This window comes from Zosterops lateralis, assembly GCF_965231275.1.
Source record: "Zosterops lateralis genome assembly, chromosome: 31".
Taxonomy (NCBI): domain Eukaryota; kingdom Metazoa; phylum Chordata; class Aves; order Passeriformes; family Zosteropidae; genus Zosterops; species Zosterops lateralis.
Window position 1 is genome coordinate 4,359,620 of NC_139791.1, and position 19,278 is coordinate 4,378,897.

Genomic DNA, 19,278 nt, shown 5'->3' on the forward strand with positions numbered 1-19,278 from the left:
GCTCCAAGGAATAACAGGAAGAAAAACACCTGTGCCCACATCCTGTGTAGGAGATGTTCCTGGTGTCCCAGAGGGAATTGTGCATGGCTTTGGGGACAGTGGTGAGGATGGAACCCAGGTCGGTGAGGGCCAGGTGGAGCAGGAAGAAGAACATGGGGCTGTGCAGGTGGTGGCTGGAGGCCACGGCGCTGATGACAAGGCCGTTGCCCAGGAGGGCAGCCAGGGAGATGCCCAGGAAGAGGCAGAAGTGCAGGAGCTGCAGCTGCCTTGTGTCTGCCAATGGCAGCAGGAGGAAGTGGCTGATGGAGCTGCTGTTGGACATTTGCTGCTTCTTGACATGGGGACCTGTTCAAGGAAGAGACCGTGACAAGTCAGGGGAGGCTTTCCTGAGCAATCCAAGCCCTTTCTCCCAGTCCAGCCCTTGCCACTCTGTGCCTCCCAATTTCCATTTTCTCAGAGCCCTTCCTACAGCTCTGTGCCTGGAGATCTGCTGCGATCTAGCCCTGATGCTGTGATGAGCAGGGGCTCTGCCCATGGACACTGAGGGATCAGCTCTGCTCTGCAGCAGTGGGGTCATGGGAACAGGGACAGAGACCAGACCTGGTGTTGGACTTTGTCCACCCAAACGGTCCTGAAGCAGAGGAGCTTAGCAACATCTCCTGTCACAGGGCTAAGGAACAGTGATGGCCAAAGGAACTTTTAGATGGTTTTCTGCTGTTTCCAGGGAGATCAGAGGGAACTGTGCAATGCAAGAGCATTGACTGGAACTTATTGAAGGGTCACTTCATCTTTCCCCAGCTGCCCTTTTTGAGATCAAGGGCAGTCATTGTGTTCCCCTGAAAATCAGCCTGACACAGCTGAGAGCAGAGGGACTCACAGCAGAGCAAACTGGCTCAGCCTTTCTCAGAGTCTCCACCCTGCTGCTGGCCCAGGAAACGCATGTTCCTCAGTGTCCCCTGGAGGCAGCTCACAGCTTGGATGGCATCCCCAGGACACACCAAGGGTCTTGTCCATGGCACTGCTGGAGGAGAGTCAGCTCATTCCCAGCCTGCCAGCCTGCCCTGCCCAGAGCTCCCTGGGGCAGAGGGAGCTGGGACACCCCATTGCTGTGCTCAGCCTGCACAGGAGGAGCCCCAGGGCTGGGCCTGAGCCTGCAGCTGGAACTGCCATCCCCAGAGAGCCCCTCAGCAATGCCAGGAGCACCTGGGCAAGGCAAGGAGAGAGAGAGCTGGGCCCTGAGGAAAAGCTTTTCCCTGCCCAGCCCTGCACAGCCCCTGCCAGGCAGCAGCAGTGCAGGACAGTGGCCCTGAGGCCCTGGTCAGCAGGGAATGGGCACATGGCAGGAGAGATGCCCTTCATCTCTGGGGCTGCTCTGCCGGCCCAGGAGGGGACTGAGGGCCCCAAGGCCCCGGGCTGAGGGCTGTGCTGGCTGGGAGGGGACACAGGAGCTGTGCTGCTCAGGGCAGTGTGTGCCCTGCAGGGCAGGGCTGGCAGGTGCCACATGTCCCCTGCAGCAGGGCTTCCCTCAGCACTGCCTCCCTCCCTCCCTGCCCACGGCTCTGCTGCTGGAGCTGTCCCAGCCCGAGCTGTTCCTGTGGGCCCGGGCTCCTTCCCTGCCAGTGCTGCCAGAGCCCAGCCCAGCCCCTGGGCCAGCTCTGCCCTGCAGCTGCTTGGGGCTGCAGGGATGAAAGAACAGCTCCCCCCGGCCTGGGCACCATGGAAAGGTGCTGGTGGATGGATCTGGAGGCTGGGGAGGTGGAGGCACTTGCTGAGGTTCCCAGGAATCCTCAGTGTGATGGCTTAAGGGTCTCAGACCCTGCTCTGCCCTGCACAGCTGAGTTTCCATTGCCACAAAGCTGAGCCAGGGAAAAGTGAGAGCACAGACTGAAGAAAGCAGAGTCTCAAGGAGGAAACTCCTGCCCTGAATCTGCTCATGACAAGTCCATTCAGAAATGACCTGGGCATGAGCTGGAGCTCTGAGCAGCCCTGGCCCACACAGCACCCTCTCCAAAGCAGCAGCACCTGCCCTGGCAGGAGTCACTCTTGCACCCACAGTTCCCCTCCACCATCCATGGGGAGCTGCCAGGTAGGCTGAGAGCTGCCCCTGGCAGGTGGCACATCCCCTGGCCTGGCCAAGAGCCCTCAGGGCTGCAGCACCTGCTCTGCACCACAGCCCTGGGCAGCCCTGGCTGCAGCCCCAGCCTCAGCCCCTGCAGCCGTCCCTGGCAGCAGGAGCCGTCCTGCCCTGTCCCTCTGACGGTGCCCAGGGCAGCCCCGCTCTGGAGCACATCCTCCCCCAAAGCAGAAAGGGCAGCAGAGCCATCCTTACAGTGCTGTCAGTCCTGTCCTGGGTCAGGAGATCCCTGCAGCCACCGACTGACTGTGTCAGATTTCTCCATGAAGAAGCTCAGAATTTTCAAAAGGTGTGAAGATTACTCTGTGAGTAATCCCAGAATTTTCCTTGCAGCTGTGTTATGTCTCTGTCTGCTTCCCTGCACTCAGGTGCCTGCAGGCAGTGCCCTCAGCCCTGCTGGGCTTGGAGAGGAGTTGCTCCTCAGCAGAAATGTCTTTTTGAAGCTCTTCTTGGTTTCCAAGAGGTGCCTCTGTGCCAGGAGCCCGGCCCAGCTCAGCAGCACAGACACAGCACAAGGACTTTAATGAGCCTCAAGGGGCTTTGGTGTTGTTTACATCATTCAGTCCCTGAAAGGGTCTTTAAAAACTTTTCAAGGACTCAAAATGAGATTGAAACTCTGAAGTTTCTTGAAATTTTAATGGGTCCCTGTGAAGGATGTGACTAAGAAAGTGTCCCCAGGTCCCAGCCAGAGCAGAACACTGCAGGCAGTTATGACAAGTGGGGACAAAAAAGGCAAAGGTGTCTCTGATGCTGAGCAAACCTGGATGTGTTTCAGGAATGCCAAGGGCCAAGGCCTGAGCCCCAGCCCCTGCCAAGGCACATCCTGTCCCTCCCTCAGTGCTCAGGGCTCTTCCCAGGCCACTGGGATGTGGGGATGTGCAATGCCAAGGGCAGGACCATGGGGCGGCCCCTGCCAGGCTGCTGAGCAGGGCCAAGGAGGCAATGAGGCCCCAGGGCTGCAAGGGTCACTTGTCTCCTGCTGATGGCTCAGGCCCAGGCCCAGCAGCCATGGCCCAAGTGCTGCAGGAGTTGGCTGTGTCAGGGCCTTGCAGCTGCTGCCCATCCCTGTGCCCTGTGCAGCCCAGGCTGTCCTACGGTGTCCATGCCCTGCGCCTCTGTCCCTGCAGGCTGTTGTCATCCCCTGGCTGCCCCACCTGGCTGAGCCCTTCCTTTGCTGACAGCTCTGCCTCCTGCCTGCCTCTGCAAAGCCTTGATTCCAAAATGTTTGATTCCGTTTTTACCGTGCCTGTGAAGCTGTAGCACTGGGACTACTCATGCAGAGCCTGCTGTCTCAGTGAGGATGGTTGGAAGACAAGAAGTCATCTGGCTCAAGAGTGCAGGGATAGATAAAACAAGGAGTGAATCTGGAAAGTTTTGGTATGTTTTATTGAATTGGGTAAAATCTAATAGGCATCTAGCATCTGTATAATTGATACTCTTGGAGAATCATGTGTCAACATAAGATAGGAGTTGGGAGTTATTTCATGTTGGACCTCAGCACTGTATTAATGATGCCCTGCCCTGGGAGAGAAATTCCTCTCTTCTTGTGTCCAGTCTGGACCTGCCCAGGTGATGTGTGTGGCATTAGTTCTTTCTCAGGCTGTTTTATACAATGAAGGAGAGCTCCACTCTCTCTGAAACGCCCCATCAAGCCCTACGAGACTTTTCCTATTCTGTCCTCAGTCTTCACTCCACTGAGCCCAGGGCCCTCAGTCTCTATGGGTCACTACCCTGAGGCCTCCAGATCATATCTTTGGAGATTTTTGTGTCCTTTCAATGTCTTTTCAGGTTAAAACATTGTGGTTATCATCCAGGAAATACTGAAATATTTTTATTGGCCTGTAGTAACGGAGGAAGGAGCATCACCTTTAAAATGGTGAAGAATAAATTCAGATTTGACCTAAGAAAGAAATATTTTGTGACAAGGTTGACAAGATGAAAACAAGTTTGTCCATAGCAGTGAATGCCCCATCACAAGAAATGTTCAAGGTCAGGAGCTTTGACCATCTGTTGCAGTGGTAGTTGTGCCTTCCCACAGCAAAGGGGCTGCAGTAGAAGATATTTTAGGGCAATTACAATTTAAAAAACAAACTATAAAAATAATTAATTTGAGGAAAGTTCTGACATCTCGTCATGAAGGACTCACCAAGGGGGTCATTGGCAGAGATTTCCAGCATGACCTTGACAGCTGAGCATGGGGGGTTCTGCATCAAGGTCTGAGACTCAGGATGGAAATCCACAAGGGGCATTTGGGGAATGTCCAAGATTTCCCATGGGATGTCTAAGAAAGGACCCCAGGAAGGGAGAGGATGGGGGATCAAGGTGGTTTACTGGGAGGTGATGCTCAGTGCCCATCCCTGGCCATGCCCCACAGCTGATCCCCACAGCCTGTGGCATTTTCCTAAACCCTCCATTGCCAAGAACTGTCTGGGACAAGGCAGCTCTCTCTGCTCTGGGTACCGAGGGATGTCCCAGTGCCAGATACTGGAGTGGGGACCACAAACCATCAGCTCCTGTGTCCTTTGGGGGCCCAGGCACTGGTGAGACTGGTGTGTGTGCACACAGCACTGGTGTGTGTGGGGCTGGCTGTGACCACCAGGGAACATCAAACCAGAGCAGCCAGAGAGCAGCAGAGGCCTGGGAGCTGCTCTGGGAGATCAGCTCCTGCAGGGATCCACATGGTCTGGGTGTCTGTGCAGCTCTGCATCTCATCCTGCCATGGCAGAGCACACAAACAGCCCCTCCCTGTGCCCCTTTCTCCACTGACTGTGCTTTGGCCTGGCCTGGAAACCTCCCGAGGTCCCTCTCAGGAAGAGTCCCTGTGCATTTCCCTCCCCCATGGCTCTGCCCTTCCTGATCGAGCAGCTGTGGGGCAGCAGAGCTGGGGCAGTGCAGGGACAGGGCTGGCTCTGACAGGGCTGTTGTGGGTTAGGAATGGTGCTCTCCAATTTACCACTCCCACTACAAAGACCATGTGTCACCCCAGATTTATATTCCCACCATCATCCTCCACAGCAGAGGGGCTTTCCCTGCCTGGCCCTGCTTGATCTCAGCCCACGTTTCACACTCAGGGATAACCTGGAGATGGTGTCCATGGTTAAATCCACCCCTTGCTCACCAGCCCATCTGGAGGTTGCATCTCAGCCCTGATGACCTGAGGTGTTCTGGGCCCATGGAGCCAGAAATAACTCACCCTTTTGTGGCCAGTCCAGACCCACCTGAGACACTTTAATCCTGGCAGCCCCATCCCCCTGTCCATTGTTGTGCTGCTCTTCAGTGCCCAACTCTTGGGTATGTCAGCATCCACAGGAGGGACTTTCACAGCCAAATTCTCCCATGGGCAGCCATGTCTTGTGTGGGAAAAGACAGTGGCCAGAAAATAGGTTTTTAGGCTTCAGGCAGTCGCTTGAGGCTGTGTTCCACTCTGGCCTGGGAAATCATAAGAAGGAATCCAAACAATCCTTGCAGATATCCCTTTTCCTGACACCTGGTGTTTTTCTACTTTGTGGTTTACTTGCAAGAAAGAATCGAGAGGTGTTTTTCCAAATGACCAATCATATTCATTGTACTAAAACACTGTATAAAAGAGTCTATCTTTCAATAAACTTTTTGCTATAATGTCCTCTGAAGAAACTGGAGATTACCTGTCATTATTTGAGCCATCTGGAATATTAACTTTTCCTGCCAGCTGTGGGCAGAGCTGTGTCAGTGTATGTGACCCTTTCCTGGTGCAGGCTGGGGGCAGGCAAAGGGCCCTTGTCCGAGCTGTGTGCAGAGGAATCCTCAGGGGCCCAGGCCGGGGCTGCTCAGCGGCCGGTGGGTTGTGGTGAGTGGCGGCAGCTGTTGACGCTTCCCTTGGAGCGTCTCCAGGCAGGGAATGTTGGGGGCTGCCAGCGCTGGGGTGTCCCAGAGCCAGTGGAACATTGGAAGGTTGGGGCTGGCCTGCTCCTGGCGCAGGCGGCAGAGCTCTGTCAGCCCCTGGAGAGGACAGCCAGGGCTGTGCAAAGGTGAGAATGGCAGAAGGGGCTGAGCTGAGAGGGAGCCAGAGGGATGATGGAGTCCAGGCACTGGGGGCCTGGGCATCCCTGGCAGGGGTGTGCCAAGGCTCCTGGAGCTGGGGCAGCCTCGGGGCTCTGAGCATTCCCTGGGGAGCCTGGTCAGAGCCCAGCCCGGCCTGCAGGGGAAGGAGCTTTTGCTGCTCTGGGGCCCGGGGCCGGCCTGGCCCAGGCCCAGCCGTTGCCTGGGCTGCTGTCCCTGCTGGCCCGGGGCCCGGGTGGGAGAGAGAGAGAAAAGGGAGGGGATTAACTACCACCAGATGAGGTGAACTCCTCGTAGTCATTCACCAATAGATTTGTTGTCTTCCGTAGGGGCAAGCTTTGATTTTGGTTAACCTAGCGACTGTTTCTATAGTCTTTTCCAAAGCGACAGGCAGTTGGCCACAGGGTGAGGAGATCGATATGATGTTTGTTTTGAGAGAATGAGAACAAGTACAGAACAGACCAGTCCAGCAGGAGGCACAGTCAGTCCACCATGACTTGCCCATTGCTCAGGTTCCAATGGGAATTCCTGCCAGGTTTTGCTCCAGCAAACACACCTGCAGGCAGCACGTGGCAGACATCCCACCTCAGCCAGGCCACAATTCCTGTGTTGGGGTTTTAGGGGCTTCAGTCTCTGTCCTTGGGGTTTCAGTCTCTGTCCTTGACGACGGTCGTGAGGCAGATGAGGGATCTTTGGACCGTCTCTTACACCACCCTGTGACTCACGATTGTCATCAAGAGAGCTCCATCAGCAAGACTCTGCAGTGTTGTTTCATAGTTCAATGTTGGTAACATATCCCAGAAAACAGATAGAGCAAAAAATTCAAAGAGAGGAAAGAAACAAGAGAAGGAAATAGGAAACAAGAGACAATTAAAACCAAATAATCAATCAAAACAAAAATCAATTCAACATATATATATTCAAATTTCTTGCCAAAATTTTTTATCTTACTTTAATATAATCCATTTTACCATCCATCATTCTGGCTTACTCATGTAGTTCATCTTGTGTTCATCCCAATAGCCTTAGGGATGTCCACAGGGGAGGGGATATTGACCAAATTCTGTGCATTCATTATAGATGTCAATTGTGTTAACCATTTCATCATTCTCCAATTCATAATGTATAGGATTGCTGATAAAACCAATCAATACTAAAATCAAAAGAACAACAATAGGATGACACATTTTGTTCAGGACACTTGTGGCAGAAGGTGACCACCCAAAAAGAGTATCCCATCACCTGTGTTAGGCATCTTTTCTTACCCTTTCCAAAACACAATAATTTTCTTTTACACTGTGATGAAAAGTTACAAACACAAAAATTTGAATGATTTTTAGAATCCACTACTACATTTTCTACAAATACAACATCACAAGCAGTTCTCAAGCACATCCATTGCCTATATACACAAGCACTTGTTTCAGGAATCTCATTAGGATGAACTTCAAAATGACAGATATTTTATTCTGTGTCCAAACAAATGTCTTGAGCTATAGTTGCATTACTTTCACAGATAAACCCTTGTTGTTCCCAAGCAACACAAGATTCTAAGTTAACCCTTAGCCATTTCTCACCAATTTGACGGGCCCATTCTCTGTGCCCAAAAGGATAGAGAATAGCTCCCTCATGGTTCAATCCTAATGCAATGATAGGGAATATCCAATATACTGAAGCATTACGTATGGTTAACACAAAAGCTGTGGCTGTATTTGTAATGGGGTTGTAAGTAAAATTCACTAAGTTCCACCAGGATTGAAATTCTCTTTCAAGATCAGTGGCACTGTCCCAAATTATTTTCCTTATTGCAGTAGGAAAAATGCCTTCTTCACCCTCTCTTATAATTGAGGCAGCAACAGACTGCATCCACAATTGTGCCTGGATGCAGCTGAAAGCCAAGGAAATGTTGCTTTGAGCAACACCAAGTGTGCCAATTATCAATTTGTGCTCATTCACATTTATCTTTTCCCAATTTGGTAATATGTTTGATAACAACCACTGATGGGTTCCCAAGGCCAGTAAGGACAACTTCAGTATTTGTTGTAATTTGGTCAGACCTCTAGTGGTGGCAACCAATTTATTCATTAGTACTTCTGAATCAATACTATTCAACATTCCAAATCCTGTTCTTGAAACACCAGTAATGTCTCTTGGCATTATTTTTTAGAAAGGCTCCACTTTTGCAACCAGGTCATCCACCCCTTGAAGGAAGTTTGCAGAAAAGGCAAACAAACTGGCTGAATCTCTGAAACGTTATTTTGCATCAGCAGTTTGACTTTTTTAAGAGACCATGCCAGATTTAACAATTGTTGTTGGCCTGTTTTCCTGATTATATATGTCCAATTTCAAAAATTCTCGTGCTCAGCATAAACGGTGGTTGAGCTTGAGTGATGGTACTGACTGTAACAGGGTGGACTATGGCATTTATTTTAAACTTAAAAGAAAGCCCTTCAATATTATAGGTCCAAAGACAAACCACCTCCACGGTTTGTACTAATGTAAAGTTATGCCAGCAATCCTGTACACTTGGGTGTGTACAAACCTTTTCATGCTTATTTGTCTGATTTGTCAAAATGCTGATTAAAATTGCCTTTCCATGGGTAGTTCCATTAATCATTTGACATCCTATTCTAATTTCTTCCCCTATTACCCTTGAAGTCACCAGGTTTTTGGTTTTTCCTATTCCTGCCTAGTGTATATCTGATTTTCATGCATGACAACAGTTGATTGGTTTAAATCCTTCACATCACTCTACTTTCCCATGTATCCAGTAAAATGAATGAAAGCTTGGGACCAAGGCCATTCAATATCATATTGGCTAGGGGTGCTCTTAGTCCCTTCCACCCTTTGGGATGTAACCACTGTACTCAATATGGGCTTTGCTAGAGCGTCTATCTTATATTTATGAACTAGGCCTTTCAGACCTGACTGATTTGCCTGGTTATTTTGCCAATTGCATGTCACATAGTTAATGTCATAAGTTAATTTGGTTAAAATAAAACTATACCAGCAGTCAATTGGTTCGTTTTTACACTCTTTTGTAATTGCAACATTGTTGGCCCTGAGGTCTAAGGAGTAGTTACCAACATACTCCTGATGACAACACAATACAAAGGGGGTTTGTGTCGCTAGATGGACACAAAATGAAGGACACTCACGCAGTCAGTGTCAGAGCAAAAAGAGAGAGTGGTTTATTTTTGATTTGGGTTATATAGATTTTCGACAATGGCCAGGGACTGGACAAACCAGGTTGCCACCTCTCTGACTCCACTGGTCCAATTAGAAGTCCATCAAGAAAGGAACGTGAAACAATCACTTTGTTTACCTAAAAGGCCGTGAGAAACTCCACTAACAAAAATGCAAACATCAGAAGGCTGAAAAAGATCAGGGTGACGTCTCATTCTTTTTCCATTAAAAAAAAGCAAAATGAACAGTGTTCAATCTCTGCTTGTGGAGGGACCATTGGAATGATCACTCGCTTTGTCTGCATCTGAGTCATCACTCGATGGCTCATCCACTTGATGACTTTCATTTTGGTCACCGTCTCCAGTTTCCCCATCAGCCGGATTTTGCCTTTGCGGTCACAGGTCAGGACGAAGACACTTTGCAGGTACCCAGCGCACCCCAGTATCTGTGGGTACACAGGCATACCCACGCCCCGAAGCCATAAGGTCATAGGGACCCTCCCACTGTTTGGTGACTAAATTCTGCATCCAAACCTTTGCTCAAGGCTGATTCATCTTATCTGAAACCTGCAACAAAAGGTGATGGCTCAACGTGACCGGGTTATTAGAATTCAGCTGTACCATGATTAAAGGTATACAAAGCTTTTGCCAACCGACTGTGCGGGGTTACACCCTGCATTCCCCATTTTTGTTTTTGAAGAATCCATTTCAAAGTACCATGAGTACGTTCTACAATAGTTTGACCAGCTGGAGAATGAGGGATACCAAACTTGTGTGACACACCCCACAACTGCAGGAACTGCTGCACCTTCTGCAAGGCGTATGCAGCACCATTGTTGGTCTTCACAGCAGAAGGTATGCCTGGATTGGCAAAGGCCTGCCTCCAGTGGGCAACGACATTGTGGGTCTTTTCTCCCGTGTGAGCAGAAGCCCACATTGCAGAGGAGAAAGGGTCCACAGTGACATGCACATACTTGAAGCAGCCAAACTTGGCAACTTGAGTGACATCAGTCTGATAAAACTCCAAGGTCTTCAGTCCTCTGAGGTTCACCCCTGCCAGCACGTGACAGTTGTCACAGAATAGACAATGCCACGGGCCTCTGTTGGCATCAGCTGAAACTGCTTCTGCAGTGTATGCCCATTCTGGTGGAAAAACCCATGAGATGCCTTGGCCTGCGTGAATGTGTCAGGCTGAGGTGCTACCCACGCTGGGTCTGCCCTCACATTACCTACCTCTATGAACCCTGGCAGATTGGTATGACTTCTGACATGCAGAACCTCGAATGAATGAACCTGGGCCTGAATGGCACACCACAGGGTCTTCAGCAAATGAAAGAAAGCAGCATTGCTGACTTCCTTCAAAACTGAATATCCCAAATGCTGTGCTATGCCAGCCACATTGGCAGAATCCGTGACCAAATTGAAAGGCTCCTGGAAAAATTTTTGCAATGCCATGACAGCAGCCCTCAATTCAACCAATTGGGCTGACCCATCGTCATGACCTTCCAGAACCTGCCACTCAGATCCATCCCTCCAAGTAACAATGGCCTTTCCTGTCCTTCCCGAACCATCAGTAAAGATGATGGGTCGTGCACAGGCTCCTGAGTAGTTTTGGGCCGCAAAGAAATCTCTGTGAATTTTGCCACTTGCTATAGCTTATGGCTGGGTAGATGATAAGTGATCTCCCCTGAAAAGTTTTCCAGAGCACTTTGCAGAGAAACACTGTTTGCATAGCTCCAGTCAAATTCCTCCTGCTGTACCGGGAGTACGATCTTTGCGGGATCTGCACCCATCAATTGCAAACACAGTTGCCGGCATTTGATTATCAAATGAGCAATCAGCTCAAACAATGCAGTTGCCATCTTCTGTGGCTGATGGGGCTGGAAGACCCATTCCAAGACATGCAAGGAATCAGACCATTTGTCACTCCATTGGCCAATGATGCCTATGGGATGCAAATCTGGAGTGGTGATGAAAACAGTGACATCAACAGAGGGGTCAATGTGATAGACTTGGTGAGCAGAAACAGCTCCTGAACGTCCTCCAACACCTGACGTGCCTCAGGGGTCAATGTCTGAGGTGACTTCAAATCAGAGTCTCCCTTTGACAAATCAAACAAAGGAGACAGTTGTGCTGTGGTCAGCCCTTAATACGGACACAATCAGGTGATGACACCCACCAATATCTGGACATCATTCAGTGTCTTCACCGAATGCACAAATTGCACCTCTTGTTGTTGGACCGTTTGTTCCAAAATTTTGACCCCCAAATATTTCCAAGGAGTTTGTTGCTGAACCTTTTTTGGAGCTACCTCCAGCCCATGAGAATGCAAAGCATTGAGCAACTGAGGCTGTATCCTCAGCAATTCATCCTGGGTGGACACAGCCACCAATATGTCATCCATGTAGTGATAAAAATGAGCATCAGGAAACTGCTTATGAACTCCAGCCAAGGCTCAGGCCACATACCATTGGCATATGGCTGGGGAGTTGGGACAACCCTGGGGAAGAACCCTCCATTGATATCACTGTGCAGGCTCAGCATTGTTGATTGCTGGCACTGAGAAGGCAAATTTCGGTCTGTCATCGGGATGCAAAGGAATTGTAAAAAAACAATCCTTCAGATCCATGATGAGGACCGGCCAATCTGCAGGAAGCACGGTGGCTGACAGCATACCAGCCTGCAACATCCCTATGCTTTCCATCACAGCATTGACCTTTCGGAGGTCTTGTAGCAACCTCCATTTCCCAGAATTCTTCTTGATGCAAAAGATAGGAGTGTTCCAGGGGCTGGTAGAAGGCTCCAGATGACCCTGATCCAGCTGCTCCTGAACCAAGTTACAAAGGGCAACTAATTTGTCTTGAGAGAGGGGCCACTGGTTCTCCCAGACGGGTTTGTCCACCAGCCACTGCACAGGAGGTGAAGGACACCCTGTGCCCTTCATCGCAGTGGCCCCATCAAAAATCTGTCCTGATGCGCACCCTCCACGCGGCCAGAAGATCCCTCCCCCAGAGATTGGTACAAGTTTCATTTGTGACATGAGGCCAAACCATGACCGTCTGTCCCTCTGGGTTCATGATCATCACAGGCTGCTGGCTCATGTAGCATTGCACCATGCCTGCCAACCCCACGACAAACGTCTCCACTGGATCAAAGGGGCACTCCAGGGGCCAAGCGGAAAGGGACAGAATCGTGATGTCCACACCACTGTCAAGGATCCCACGGAGGCAGATCTCTGGTGGTGTCGCACCAGGGATAGACAGGGTAAACACATTCTCAGAATGTTCTTCGGTCATGAGAGTGGTCCAGTGAACCTGAGGTGGCCCAGTGGATCCAAAGCCGCCGTCTCCCCACAACTGGCTCTCTGCCCTGTGAACAGAAGACTTAAAAGGCACAAGTTGAGCAATCCGGGTCTCTTTGGGGATAGTGACGGGGGATGGGTGTGGAAACCATAGCATAGATTTGTCCCATGAAATCTGCATCAGTGAGTCCCCCATGCACAATGATACCCTGAGTGATGGCACTAGATCTCCCCGTGAGGAAAGCACTCATGCCCTCACCCATGGGACCAAAGGCAGCCAGGGGAACCTTGTGCCCTCCACAGGAGTCTAAGACGACAGTTGCTGTTATGCAGACATCAAGCCCTGCTGAGCCGCTGGTGCTGGCTGCAAGCTGGCCAAGCAAACCGCCATCAGTTCCAGGGTTTGGAGAGAAGCTGTGTCTGAGCGCGTCTCCCCCTCGTGCTCTGCTTCCCGTTTCCCAAGCTCAACAAAAGCTGACCATTAACACAAATTGTCACCTTAGTGACATTTGCAGTATGATCCGGCCTTCCACACCGACCGCACGAAAACAAGGGAGTTGTCACATAAAGCAAGGGGAACCCTTAAAATTATGGGAAGTTGGACAGGAGCAAATGCAGATCCAATCACTATGATTAATGCTACGTTCTCTGGTTTATTTAGTCTAAAATTGCAGGCTATATACACTTCTATATATTTTACAATTGCAGTTACATTCTCATTGGCATATAGCACAGGGAAAAATGCAAACAAACATTGTTTTACTTGTTTCTTAAGGTAGCTAAAGTGTTCACACTACTAACTATATCTTTTAACCTCTAGAAAACCCACTGTCCCTCGTCAACACCTTAACATCTAATTTCTAGCTGTGCCATGGAGTGGGACCCAGGCTGGATTAGCTCAAACCTCACTCCAAATATAGATCATGCCCTTGTTCCTCTAAGAAATTCTACTACAAATCCTCCTTTTTTTCTTTTTGAACTACCTAGATTGGGTCAAAGGCATGGCTGGCTATTTTTCACATATACATTAACAGACAAGGCACAAAACCTAAAATAACGACAATAACAATAAAAAGAGTGATACCAAAATGTATTAAGTCTCTGATCCAACCAGCAAAATTCCATGAACTGAGCCATTTATCAAAAGGAGTGTTAGCCACTACAAGTTTTCCCATGTTGCTCCCCAGCTGTGAAAGCTGCTTGTGGAATGATTGAGAACGGTCAAACAGATTCATACAACGCAAAGAAAAAGAAAACCCAATCTCAAAAGTCCTTGCATGCAGAACGAAAAGATGGCTGCAGTCTTGATACTGGCTCACTTCTGCGTGCTCACTTCTCCATTCTTGAAGCTGTCAGAGATTCTGTGCTTGACATGATTTCCACATTCTTCACAGGAATTCACTTGTGTTCTGTATCTACAGAGACACAAACAAGCTCTTTGCCCTAGGTTAGTAAAAAGGTGTACTTTGATGGAAAATGCACTATTCTTGTTGAAACTGAAATCTATCAGAAAAAAATTCAAATCCAACAGCTGAAAATGTTTCAAATGACAAATAGTTAACAACTGTCAACAACAACACATGTAAATTTGAATGATTGCCAATTACCAAAATGCTGTCTCATTGTCCCAGATTCTACAACAGCTGAAAAAACTCTTTTCCAGTGAAGACCTGGGTATCCTTTCTCAAGCAAGGTTCCCAAATTCACTCCAAAAGTCTGTCCAGCTATCATTGATGAGGTCAAATCGCCAAGTCAAAGTGACTTGTATCTAGTTTTTTGGTGCAGAAACATCTGGGTTTGTTGATGATGACATCTCCTCTAGTTAAAGTCAAGGTGTGGCCAGGACCTGGCTTTATCTAGATTGATATTCTTTAATACATTTTTAAAACAAAGTTCTTAACAAAAGTAATTACAAAATGCTTAAAAAAATAAAGAATATTTTTTAAAAAATCCTAAAGTGTATCATGATACATATCTTTTGGATAATCAAAAACAAGTGTCAAAATACATGAGAAATCAGCTATAAATATAAAAAAATTAACAAATTCACAGTACTTATTACTCAAAACTTATTATCTAAAACTTAACTTACTTAACTTATTATTTTAACTTAACTTTTTTATTATTTTAAAATTTATTATCTTAAAATAAAATACAAAAACTCTACAAAATAGCTTATGATCTATAACAATAATGATGTAAAAATTTTCTTCTCTTCCATTCACAAACTTCTCAGTTTTATCACAGCTATGGCCTTTGAAGCCTTCTTATATCTAAGAAAAACCAACTAAACTTTGCAAATTAGATTAGCATATTTTAACAAAACTTACATTTAAAACCTACATACAATAAAAGTTTAAATTTATAAAATATAAAACTATCACTTAAACTTTATAAATCCTAATCTTAAATTCAACTTATACTTAACAAGGCTTAAACCTAAAACAAACTACATAAAAATCACTTTTAATATCCAGAGGATACTAAAACAACCCAACTTGGATCCAAATACACCAATACTGCAATCAAAAATCCATTTCTATTTCATGACAATATATCTTTTTCCCATACTATGATGGGCTTGTGCACAACGAGGGAACAAATGACTGCTGTTTTTCTTTCAGCTCTTTTGCTTGTGATCAGGCACCTGCTTTGTAAACATTCAATGGTTTCCATATCTCTGCTTCTGAATTTAGAAAACTTGTAACTAATTGATTTATTATAATAAATCCCACTATAAGTTAGCTGTTGCTGAACCTTTTGCCTGAATGCAGCCCCTCCTAATTCAAGGATTACTGGCCTCTCAGGCGTCTCTCCCGGATGAGGAGTGGGGACCTGGAACTTTTGCGCAGCACAAGATCCCTGTGCAGCACTGCCAAAGAAAAGGTGGACCCAGCAGGTAGCCAAAGGATAAATGAAGAAAGGGTGTGTGCAGTGGATTCAAGGGAAACATGGCTACCTTTTGCTGAAAGGAGAAGTTGAAGGATCTGGGCTGATAATGTCAAAATGCTGCTTGTGGGCAGAGTCAGGCTCTGCAGCACTTGCTCGGAGGGGGTGGCTCCTTGGAGAAACTCTCCGCCCTGGTCACGCCCCGTCCTGCTTGCACTGCCTTTGCCTGCCCCGGTCCTGCCTGTGCTGGCCTGGTGCTGTCCACGGGGGGTGTCCTCTCTCGACCCGCCCTCCGGGGCTGCCCCATCTCGCTCTCCGTTGGGGTTTGTCCCGCCCAGAGCCATCCTATGGCTCAAACTCCATCCCGCTCGTTCCGCGCCTGCCACAAGTGTGTCTGGGGTTTTGTTGTGGTTTGAAAGCAAAACGAGTGAGAGGCTCCAAATCAGAAATACAATTTAATAAGAAAAAAGGTAAAAAGGTAAAAATAAAATAAAATAAATGCAATTACACAAAGGACCACTGACAGAGTCAGAATACAACCTGAGCAGGATGGTGGAAGCAGTCCAGATGAGGTGCTCTTCCTGAAGCAGTGATCCTGTAGAAAAGGTCTGGTAGCTCTCGACCTCTGAGAATCCAGTGGGTAAGGGCTGCTTGCACTGTCCCAAATCCCAGCTTCTATCCAGGTGAGAATGCTTGGCTCCTCCCCCTGGGCAGAGCATCTCCCAATGGGATGAGGAGTTGTGAAGTGGGTCCTTGATGGCCCCTTAAACAGAGACAAATCCGGGAAGGAGTTACCTGTGAGTCATGGGCAAGGCGTTGATGGGCCATTAGCAGAAGAGAGCCCAAAGGCAGGGGGGCCTGGGAAGAACACTGCCCCACTTGGTTTAACAGTTCATGAAGATGGTGATAGAATAAATACTTTGTGTTCATCCTACACTACAACCCAGGACAGGTTTGTAGTACACAGTTCTGTGCTTGCGCTGCTCGTCCTGGCTTCTCGCTCGCGCCCCGCGACGCAGGCACTGCCTGGACCGCGCTGTCCCCCGCAGCCCCCGCCAGTGCCGGCACCGGGCTGTGCCGTGTGGTGAGCGCCATGCTGGTGCTGCGGGGCTGTGCCGGGGCTGTGCCGTGTGGTGAGCGCTGCGCTGGTGCTGCGGGGCTGTGCCGGGGCTGTGCCATGTGGTGAGCGCCGCGCTGGTGCTGCGGGGCTGTGCTGGGGCTGTTGTTGCTGTCGCGGACGCTCCGCTGCAGCTGCTGTGTGAGGAGACGAGCCCCCCCTTTCTGCCACACGGGCTCTGTCGCACTAAACACAAGTGACGGTCTGCTTAACTTCCCTTTCCTCTTGGCCCAAGAGGGCTAATTGTTCTAAGTAATTTTCTCTTTTTTTTTTCATCTCTCTTAGAGATAATATTCAAAAGGAGCCACATTGCTGCCTTCAGTTCACTATCCATGATTCCTTTTTCTATCTGTGTTGCACACTGAGGCTTACCTTCTCCCATGGCAAGCCACCCCCACTGAGGCTCCCTTCCAGCTTCCCAGCTCTGGAATTTCACTCCCGTCTCGCCCACAATCCAGAAACAATCACGGAGTCTTCCCGTATTTAAATGAAACCTCAAAACCGCATCAAAGTAACCACATTAAAGTGAAAGAAACAAATCCCACATTTAAGCGAAAAGAAAAAAAACATATTGAAATGAAGCTGCATCTAAGTGAAGGTCCCAAGCTAAGGCGCCAGATAAAGCTAGAGGAGCCCTTAAAATATTGGGAAGCTGGACGGGAGCAAACGCAGATCCAATCACTATGATTAATGCTATGTCTCTCCATTTATTTCATCTAAAATGGCAGGTTATATACACTTCTATATAGTTTACAAATGCAGATACATTTTCATTGGCATATAGCACAGGAAAAATGCAAACAAACATTGTTTTACTTGTTTCTTAAGGTGGCTAAAGTGTTCACACTAATAACTATACTTATTAACCTCTAGAAAACCCACAATCTCTCACTAACACCTTAACATCTAATTTCTAGCTGCGCCACAGCCTTCACAGTTGGCCTTGGTGTGGGGCCCAAGCTGGGTAGTTCAAACCTAACTCCAAAATACCTACACTTTCCTGTCCCTTGCATGACTGCCTGACCCTTTCTGTCCCTCACACAGCTGCTTGACCCTTCTTCCACACAGCACAGCCTGCGGACTCCGACTGACCCTCAACCAGCTAACCCACTGTTTTATAATACTCATTCTCTTTGTACATACCTGGGATCTTCTAGGGGAAAAATGTTCCCACCCTTGGTAATTAGTACAGCTGCATTATAAGTGGTGAGACTGCCTTCAGTGCTCTCTCTATTCTCTTTACAATCCATCCTCTCACACCAAGGAAGATCTGTGTCCTGTACAGAACCTCATGGAACCAAGGGGCCATTGTGACACTGCAGGACCTTGTATAACCAAGGGGTCACTGTAGCACAGCAGGGCCTGATGGAATCAAGGGGATCACAGTGACACTGTGGGGCTCCATGATACCATGGGGACATTGTGACTCTGTGGAACCAAGGACACCATTGTTACATGATGGGGCACCATGGAACCAAGGAGGCCATTGTGATCTTGGGAGTTCTCAGTGGGAGAACCTGCTGAGACTATGGTGACACTTGAAGGCCTTGTGACACCAGAGGGCCATTGTGGAACTGCAGGGCCTTGTGGAACCAATGAGACCATTGTGACATTGTACGGCCTCATGGGACCAAGGGGCCATGGTGACAGTGTGTGACACCATGGAACCAATGAGACCACTGTGACACTGCAGGGCTCCATGGAACTAAGAACTCATGTAACAGTCAGGAGCCCAGTGGAATCAAGGGGCCATTCCTCATGGAATCAAGGTGGCCTTGTGACACCGTGGGGCCTCATGGAATCCTGGAGATCATTATGACACTTTGAGGCTTTGTTGAATCAAGGGGCTCTGCAGAGCCGTGTGGAACCAAGGAGCCCATTGTGACTCTGCAGGGCCTCGTGGAAGCAGAGAGACCATTCTGGCACTTTGAGTTCCTATGGAACCAAGGTGCCATTGTGACACCACAGGGCATCATTGAACTGAGGCAACCACTGTGACACTGCCAGTCACGATGGTTGGAAGGGACCATTGTGACACTACAGGTTCCCATGGAAGCAAGGGGCCAGTGTGACACTGCCAGGCCTTGTGGAACTCAGGAGTTGTTGTGATCCTGGGGAGCCCAAAAAACCAAGGGGCCATTGTGGCACTCTGTGGCCTCATGGAACCAATGGGACATTGTGTCATTGTGCAGTCCCATGGAACCAAGGAAACCATTTTGACACTGCAAGGCCTCATGGAAGCAAGGGGCCTTGTGACACTGTGGAGCCAAGGAGATCATTGTGATATTGCTGGACCTTATGGAAACAAAGTTCTGTTGTGATACTATGGGGCCCCATGGAACCAAGAGGAAATTGTGATGCTGCAAGAGCCCCAAGGATCCAAGAACATGGAAAATGTCTGGCTGGCTTGGCCTCTGGGGGCTGGCTGACTGGTCCAGCTGACCTTGGCATGTTGAGGGTTGCTTCTCATCTGCTCCTGAATCTCTGGAGTTCTGTGCATTCCTTCCTGTAGGAAAGAACTGTCCTTCTCCAGGTGCCCGTGGCTAAAATTGGGGTTTTCCCTCCAAATTATATCCAAGGATTGTTGCCATATGAAACCTGCCAGGACAGATAG